Genomic DNA, 9121 nt, shown 5'->3' with positions numbered 1-9121 from the left:
GAGGTGTCCAATGATGTAGTATCAGGTACATTGTCCTTATTCTCTAGAGAAGCCAAAGTTCTTTTTGATCCTGGTGCTACACATTCATTTATATCTTGTGTGTTTGCTCGTTATACTGATGTGCCTATCACACCACTAGATGTTCATGTGACAATTAGTACCCCTATGAGGGATTGCCAGTTAATGGATCATGTCTATAAGTCATGTGTGATAGAGAATTTCTTGTGGATCTCCTACCTTTAGAGATGCATGATCTTGATTTGATTTTGGGGATGAATTGGTTAGGACCTTATCATGTTTCAATAGATTGTTTTGCTAAGGAAATTATTTTTCGCCTACTTGGCGATGAAGAATTTCATTTTCAAGGGAATCATAGGAATCATAAAGGTTTGATTTCTATGGTTAAGGCAATGAAAATGCAAAAGAAGGGATGTGAAGGATTTTTAGCGTATGTAGTTGCTGACCATCCCGATGGGGCATGCCTTGAAGACATACTTATTGTAAGGGAGTTTATTGATGTATTTCTTGAAGATCTTCCTGGACTACCCCCAAATCGAGAGGTTGAGTTTACTATAGAATTAGTTTCCGGTACTACACCTATATCCAAGGCGCCATATCGGATGTCACCCATTGAGTTAAAAGAACTGAAGGTCTGGTTGCAAGAGTTACTAGATAAGGGTTTCATCCGTCCTAGTGTGTCGCCTTGGGGTGCTCCCGTTTTGTTCGTAAAGAAGAAAGATGGTTTAATGAGGTTGTGTGTTGATTACCGGCAGTTGAATATGGTTACTGTCAAGAATAAATACCCTCTTCCTCGAATTGATGATCTCTTTGATCAATTATGAGGTGCAAAGGTATTTTCTAAAATTGATTTATGATCTGGCTACCATCATTTGAAAATAAGAAGTGAGGATTATTGAAGACAGCTTTTCGAACTCGTTATGGACACTATGAGTTCTTAGTTATGCCTTTTGGATTAACTAACGCTCCTACAACGTTCATGGATTTGATGAATATGATCTTCCAACCTTATCTTGACCAGTTTGTCATCGTCTTTATTGATGACATATTGGTTTACTCTAAGAGTAAGGAGGAGCATGAGACACACCTGAGGATTGTATTAGAAACATTGCGAGAGAAGAAATTGTATGGAAAATTTAAGAAATGTGAGTTTTGGCTTGATTGTGTGATGTTTTTGGGGCATATAGTGATGAAGGATGGTATTTCAGCAGATCCAGCCAAAGTGGAAGTAATTGTGAATTGGGAAATGCCTTCTAGTGTGACTGAAGTAAGAAGTTTCTTAGGATTGGCAGGTTATTATAGGTGCTTTGTGAAAAGATTTTCTAGCATAGCAGCACCATTGACTAATTTGACTAAGAAGAATGTGAAGTTCAATTGGGATGAGGCATGTGAAAAGAGCTTCCAAGAACTCAAGAGTCATTTAGTGACTGCCCCCATTTTAACTCTCCTTTCTGAAGGTGGAGGTTTTGTGATTTTCAGTGATGCTTTTAGAAAAGGTTTGGGTTGCATTTTAATGCAGCATGGTAAGGTTATAGCATATGCTTCTAGACAGTTAAAGAGTCATGAACAAAACTATCCAACTCACGATTTGGAGTTGGATGCTATAGTGTTTGCTCTAAAAATCTGGAGACGACAATATTTGTACGGGGAGACTTGTGAGATATTCACTGACCATAAGAGTTTGAAGTACTTATTTACTCAAAAGAAATTGAATTTGAGGCAGAGAAGATGGTTGGAGTTGGTGAAGGATTTTGACTGTTTTATTAATTACCATCCAGGTAAGGCAAATGTGGTAGCAGATGCCTTGAAAAGGAAATCATCTGGGTGCATGGCTTATCTTATCACAATGCAATCTCATTTGGTAAAAGACTTAAGGAGATGTGGGATTGAGATAAGTACTCATGGGCAAGCAGACTTGTTAGCACATTTAATAGTCCAACCCACTCGAATTGATAAAGTTAAGGCAGCTTAAAAGAACGACATGGAACTCAATAAAATCCGTGAAGATGTGAACAAATGACATAAGCCTGTATTTAGACTTGACAAAGGGGATGCATTATGGTTGGGGCAAAGGTTATGCGTGCCAACTGATGAAGAGTTGAAGGTAGAGATCTTAAAAGAAGCGCATGAATCATCTTATAGTATGCATCCTGGTAGCACTAAGATGTATCGGGATCTAAAGCAGAGTTTTTGGTGGAGGAATATGAAGAGAGATATTGCTGCTTTTGTGTCTCGATGCTTAGTCTGCCAATAAGTGAAGATCGAACATTAAAGACCAGCAGGAACTTTACAAACGCTTCCTATTCCTCAGTGGAAATGGGAACACATAACAATGGATTTCATCTCTAGATTACCTCGTTCTAGGAGGGGATATGATTGCATTTGGGTAATTGTTGATCGATTGACGAAATCAACTCATTTCTTGGCAAGGAAGAGTACAGACAATATAGGGCAACTAACTAAGTTATTCATTAAAGAGATAGTAAGGCTTCATGGAGTTTCAGTGTCAATAGTGTCTGATAGAGATCCATTATTTACTTCAAGATTTTGGGCTAGCTTACATAAAGAGTTGGGGACGAAATTGAGATTTAGCACTGCTTTCCATCCACATACAGATGGACAATCCGAAAGGACTATTCAAACCCTTGAGGATATGCTTCGAGCTTGTATATTAGACTTGGGTGGTGGTTGGGAAGAGCGCTTAATGTTGATCGAATTTAATTATAACAATAGCTTCCATTCGAGTATTGGCATGGCACCATTTGAGGCATTATATGGAAGAAAGTGTAGGTCCCCAATCTGCTGGGATGAGGTTGGTGAAAGAAAACTTTTGGGTCCAGAATTAGTACAGATTACAGTTGATAAAATCAAGTTGATTAGAGAACATCTTCAAACAGCTCAGAGCAGACAGAAGAGTTACACAGATCGTCGTAGACGTGAATTGGAATTTGAAAAAGGAGATTTTGTTTTCTTGAAAGTATCGCCATGGAAAGGGGTGTTTCGGTTCGGGAAGAAAGGGAAGCTTAGCCCTAGATTTATTGGACCATTTGAGATTTTAGATAGAATTGGTCCGGTGGCCTATTGCATAGCTTTACCACTAAGTCTATCTAGGCTTCACAATGTATTTCATGTCTGTGTTCAAAAAGTACATTGCAGACCCTTCACATGTGCTAGACTATCAACCGATTCAAATAACTAAAGACATGTCATATGAGGAACAACCTATTGAGATTGTTGATCGAAAAGAACAAGTATTAAGGAGTAGAGTTATTCCCCTAGTGAAGGTACGATGGATGAATCATTCTAATGAGGAAGCCACATGGGAGCGAGAAGCAGAAGTGTTGGAGAAGTATACTAAACTCTTCCATGCATAAGGTACCCTTTTAATTTCGAGGACAAAATTTTTGTTAGGAAGGGAGAAATTGTAACGCCACAAATTTTCATAATATTAAATTATGGAAATTGGGATTTCATTGAGAATTATGGGTGGCCTATAACCCTTATTAAGAAAGGGATACTAATTTATAAATAGAGGTTATTTATGAGATAGTTTTGGAAAATAGTTATTTTTCCTAATTAAATAGGGTTTCTTAAGACTCCCTATAAATTCATACTTTTTCCCTTCCATAACCCTCAGTCCACGACATTTATTCTTCTTCTCTGCTGCTCTTTACGCTTCTACCAAAATCTTAGGATTCAAACCTTTGTTTAGGAGAGAATCAAAGCGACGGGTAAGTTATTCTCCCCATTCTCAACAGATTTCTAATCACTTTATCTAGGGTTTATATTGGCATGATTCTAGATGGTTATAGATCATAATGCATGATTTAGAATGTATTTAGACTTTGTTTAGAGTTTTGATTTATTAGGAGTTTAGTTAATCAATCCTTGACGTATTAATCACACAGGATAATTCTGGACAGCATGAGTATCTCGAATTTAAACTTATATTTTCTGAATGATATTTCTTATGAAATTTATATTTCTGGAAACTAGACATGTAGGGCTTTTTGAGTAAATTTTATTTCATTAAATTCGACTTCGTTTTCAATTTTATATGTATTTTCGAAATAGAAACCACTGCACTGGAAAACTGCGATTCCAGCATTCGATCGGATTCACAAGATTATTTGTACCACCAAATGAACTCGGAAAATTCTGAAAGTTTATATGCAGGTTAATATATGTGTCTAGGATTCCCAGTTTTAATTTCATAATTTTCGGATTAGTATTTTATTTTATAAAAACCACAGAACCCATTCTGTTTGGTTTAGGTTATGTGAAAACATGTTGAGAAATAAATAGTTTTGAAAATGTTTTTGGGATAGCCGCATCTGAAATGAGACCTGGTTGTCGAGCTTCTTCTATAAACCATGTAATTACGAGTTATTTATGAAGCAATCCCTGAATATGGAAAATGACTATTGTCAAGGCAAGGGTATGGGTTCTACATTTACATCTGCAGCATGTGACCCTGCGTATATGTCATATTCATATGTTTTGATGATAACTCTTTCTTCTTATAAGCTTTTAGGATGTAGGCATGGATTAGATTATTCATCTTGATACAGATGAGCTAATACATCCTGCAGGAGCTCGTGAGTACTCCATGAGACAGCTGCTGTCAGATGTACCTAGCAATGTCGATATGGTAGTCTTCCCCAATTATGTGAGTGGAACAATACTTATTATGCAGATGAAAAATCCCATTAGTATATATTTTGGTGCAAAAAGAACTTGACACTCTTTGTTTTGATGGTCCCTTTATTTTGTTGCGTTGACATGAAAGATAATGGTGCGATATAATTTGTTTCAGGAGAGTTGTATTGAGTGAGACGATATTCAGGAACCGTTCAGCGAGGTAGGATCTCTCTTTTGGTTGCTTCCTATGCTTCTGGCTGGGTAAACAGATAAATCAATACAATATCAAAGTTAGAGTCATTCTAGGCTCGTTTATTAAAGGCTTCACAAGTTTTTGCTAATATATATGATTATCATCTGCAAGTTTTCTTGACAATCTTGGATGTTTGCATCTTAACATGAGGACAAAACATTTGTAATTGTTGATCTATGACATTGTCACAGGTGTCGATGTTTAAGAATAACTATGACCATCTTCCTAAAGATGTTTACTTTGGAAACTATAGGGAAGCAGCCCGCAATAATCCGAACTACTTTCTGACATATGGAAATGGTAAAGCATATGCTCGTGTTCAAGATCATCTTCGTTCTAATGGTGCACATAGATGGCAAAACTACATGAATAACCCAATGTATGGTGATTCTATACTACACTAACTATTTTAATGTATTTCATCTGCATCCATGTATGTATATATTTATTGAGATGCTATATGGATAGATAATGTGAAGTACATTACCACGAAATGCATGTATATATGGATAGTTTAGGCTCCTATGTAGTGCCAACATGTCTTGTCCCAGGTCTTTCACATACTTCATTCCAACCATCGTTCCAAAACCAAATGGGTTGCCTTGGGTTCAGGCCATGTTTGGGCTCATATGTAGCACTATCAGCCCGAACTAATTTGTTTGGGAAGAAATAAAGATAGGAAAGGGGATAAAGTGAAGCTCTGAATGATCAATTCACCTGAATGAATAGACATTTTATATATACTGGGATGGTGTATGTTTGTGTTACTTACACCTTATTTGTTACAAGCTTCTGGTAGGCTGCTTATATGGATTATGTTTTACTAATATATTGAAGACAATACTTTAAATGAAGTTGTAATCAAAATATAGAAATTGATTGTGGATCAAATATCCTGGGGGAGAAGAAGAAAGAGATAACAGAGTTTAGAGCAGTGGTAACAATAAGAATATGGATTATTCACCAGGGTAATTTTGGCAGTATAGCCAGGTCAGACTAGCCAAGTGTTGCACCCATAGCATGACCTCGTGTCATCCCCTATTTGTGTTTTTAGTTGTAATCCTCAAATTTCCTTGATCCCCAAAATGATAAGAAAAGCGTTACCCTGCCATGATGGGTTTATTGCAGTTCCCATTAGAATTGGGAACCAATACAATTCCTATCCCTTCATGTACTTTGTGTCTGTCTTAACACTTTTAGAACATGGTCATTATGAAAATCTCTTTATTGAAGTACTGGTCACTGTAGTTCAGCTTGTATCTATTTTCAGTTGAAAGTTTTGGTAAGGATCAGAATACTTCCTTTTTCTCATTTTTTTGACACAGGCTTAATACTGTCGTGTAATCTTTGATAGTGAAATTGAAATGGATGACGCTGCTATCCTGCATTACACATACACCAAATTTTCTAATTTAACTTCATGACATGATCGTTGTGGCTGCAGGCCTACAAAGGAAGATGTTAAAAGATGGTTTATGCTGGAATTTGACTGAGTTTTGAGTTTTTTTCCTTTGCACTGTTGGTTCTTGACAAAAAACTGAAAAAGAAACTTATGATGAAGGGCATCTTGACTCGCATTTATGCTCCTATGGTGAGTGCTTTTGAGTTGTGTAGTTGATGGATTTTGTGTTGCATGTATGTACCCAGTGTCGTAAAACTGTTTGATATTAGTTCCCTTCATAGATCATTACTCAAGGACTACAGGAATCTGGGATTTACACCTCTGTAATAGCATCAGCGAATACAACGCTCTTAAAGGACAAAATATTGAATTAGCTGATGAAGCTGAACCTGATGCAACACACGTTAGAGTGCCAGCTGGAATCAAGCCAACTGTAAATCCAGTAGCTAGTCTAGGAGTGAAAGTGAAAGGTGCTCGTGAGAAGCTGGAAAGTTCCAGATGGCAAAACTGTTATGAAGAGATTCCCATGCAGCTAGATGATGTAGAAATTAGTTAACAAATCAGCACTTATCAATTGTATTGAAATCAGTTACATCAGAGTTTGTTATTAGTAGTTACATTGCTTAGCTGTAATTAGCGTGCTTAGCAAATATTAGATTCTATTATAAATACTCAGCTTAGCTCATTTCTGTAATTAGTTTTTGTGATACTAAAATGAAAGCCAGTTCTTCATCTTCTTACTTTTGATCTTCAAATTCCAACTTGGTATCAGAGCTAGTTGTTATAATGGCTAGTAATGAATTTCAAACCACAAGCACTCGAGCTTCAAGCTCAACTGCAAATCCAATCACAAACTCAATCAACAACTCATCAGTTAACTCTCTGATCTTCAACACTTCGATCAAGCTGACAAACAATAATTACCTGCTATGGCGATCTCAAGTTATTGCCACAATCAATGCAAATGAACTGGAAGATCTAATTTACAATACTAAGAATCCTCCAAGCCGAATGATTATAAATGTTGATAACGATCAAACTGTAATCACCGTGGCAAATCCGTAGTTCTAGATCTGGAGAAAAGTTGATCAACAACTCATGAGCTGGTTGCTTTCAACTCTGAGTGAAGAAGTGTTAAGTGCTGTGTTGGAGCGAGCTCATCTCTAGAGGTATGGTAAACCCTCTCTGGACAGTTTGGTGCTAGATCTCGTTCAAGAGTTCTTTACTTAAGAACTCAGATCTAGACAACTAGAAAAAGATCCTTGAATGTTCATGAGTATTATACTAAGATGAAGGTGAATTTAGATTCACTTAGAGCTGCTGGTAATCATATGAGTAATGATGACTTTGTATTGTGTTTACTTGCTAGTCTTGGACCTGAGTATGACTCGATTGTTGCTACAATCAATGCTAAGTCAGAAAGCATAACTCCATAAGAGGTTTATGGCATGCTGTTGAGCCAAGAAAATAGGATTGAACATCAGAACTCTGTCAGTGGTGTAGACTATCAAGTAAACATTGCTTATTACAAAGGAAACTAGAGGAGGAATTGGCAATCAAATTTCAACAACACTGGAAATGTTACCAATCAGAGTGGAAGGCAATATGGAACTAATTCTGGTGGTGGAAACTTTAATCCAACTCAGGAGAGAATGAAAGGGAATGCTCCAGCTGATGAAGAAGCACCTAAAGAACCATGTCAGATTTGCTTCAGGAAGAATCATACTGCTGTAAACTGCTGGTATAGGTTTAAGAAAAACTATGTGCCTAATTTTGTAGGAAACAAAATGAGTGCTTATGTGGCTAAAGGTGCAGAAACTAAAAGTGGAGGCTGATATCTTGACAGCGGAGCAACAGATCATGTCACTAATGATCTCAACAACTTAAGCATAAGTTCTAAATACAAAGGGAATTATCAGCTTGCAGTAGGTAATGGCTCTAAGCTTGAAATTGTTTCTGTTGGTTATACATTGCTTGGCACACTTGAACTAAACCACGTTCTCTATGTACCATAAATAACCAAAAATCTAATCAGCATATCAAAACTATTGAATGATAACAATATATACACTAAATTTGACAAAACATATTGTGTTGTTAAGGACAAGAGAAAGGGAATTGTTCTCATGAAAGGTGTGGCTAAAGATGGACTGTACAAGTTGCTGAACTTGCCTCTAAATCACTCTCAAGTCAAGTCTATTTTGTTGTCTTCAGTTTCATATTCTAGTCTACTTTCTGTTTGTAAAATAAATAAACCAGAGTCTATGATGTCAGTTGTTTCTAAAGAACATTGTACAAGTTGTAAAGATCAAAGAATCAATAAAACTCTTGATCTTTGGCACATGAGATTAGGTCATCCAAATGTTTCTGATCTTAGAAAAACCCTGTCAGCTTGTAATATCTCATTTGGAAATAAAATGTCTGAGTTGTCCGTTTGCAAAGCTTGTCAATATGGAAAGATGCACAGATTATCTTTTAAAAGTAGTGAATCAAAATCATCTACTGTCCTTGAGATCATTCATAGTGATCTTTGGGGTCCAGCACAACCATCTCAAATCAGGGGTTCACATATTACATTGCTTTTATTGATGACAAAACAAACTACACCTGGATTTATGGGTTAGCTAATAAGTCTCAAGCACTGTCAGCTTTCATTGCATTTAAAAACCAAATTGAGAAAAGCTTAGAGCTGAAAATAAAAACAATTCAGTGTGACATGGGGAGGGGGGGGGGGGGGGGGAAAAAAAAACTTTTTTAAACCTTCCCCCAAAAAGAAAGGGAAACCCTAAAAAATTTCCGCCCCCTTA

At 36.7% G+C, this 9121-nt stretch overlaps 1 pseudogene; it reads left to right on the top strand.

The window, feature by feature from the left end:
• LOC18033239 overlaps nt 1-9121 on the top strand; it is a 37425-nt pseudogene that overhangs the window by 12898 nt on the left and 15406 nt on the right.

Source organism: Citrus clementina, unplaced genomic scaffold, assembly GCF_000493195.1.
Source record: "Citrus clementina cultivar Clemenules unplaced genomic scaffold, Citrus_clementina_v1.0 scaffold_9, whole genome shotgun sequence".
NCBI classification, from domain to species: domain Eukaryota; kingdom Viridiplantae; phylum Streptophyta; class Magnoliopsida; order Sapindales; family Rutaceae; genus Citrus; species Citrus x clementina.
The sequence above is the reverse complement of the archived record's forward strand: the minus strand, read 5'-3'. Positions and strand labels throughout refer to the sequence as shown.